The following is a 655-nucleotide window of genomic DNA, read 5'->3' on the forward strand; positions in this document are numbered from 1 at the left end:
ACTGCAGTCCTGATGTTCTATTTGCTTGGGACAGGAGGGTACCTATTTTCCATGGAACAATTCCTCTTCATCCCCTGTTTTTACATGCCTCATAATCAACTAGGATACTTCCCTTTACTTCCTATAATTGGACCATTGGTAGCTTTATTTTTTATGGACATAAGAACCAACAGATATGAGATGATATATTCTAGCTTTATGTATATGAGATGATATATCCTAGCTTTATGGAATGATATAATATTATGTAATGGCTTGGACCATTAATTATTTTCTATTTTTCATTTAGAAATTTCCTYCAAAACTGTTGTCAAACATTAATTTTCATTAAACACAAGACTGGGGGTAAAATGGTAATTTTATGTCATTCAGACTGTTGATTCAGAACAGTTTCCAAACAACCTTTTTCTATCTGGCACTAAATCATACAGAGTCTCTTAATCATCCTGACCACTTAATCATGCTGTACTAAACCATTCAGCAACTGCCAAACAGCCCCTTACCTGTTAAATCATACAGATATACAGTAATAACTTGAAAATACAGATACAGAAAATAGTGAAGAGGTTTTGAAGAGGAATGGTTTTGATAATGATGTACCACGATCTTTCAAACCCCATTAAAACACAATTAAATTGAATAGATTCAAAGAAAA

The sequence above is a fragment of the Cynara cardunculus genome, assembly GCF_001531365.2.
Source record: "Cynara cardunculus var. scolymus isolate 2C chromosome LG 2, CcrdV1, whole genome shotgun sequence".
Taxonomy (NCBI): domain Eukaryota; kingdom Viridiplantae; phylum Streptophyta; class Magnoliopsida; order Asterales; family Asteraceae; genus Cynara; species Cynara cardunculus.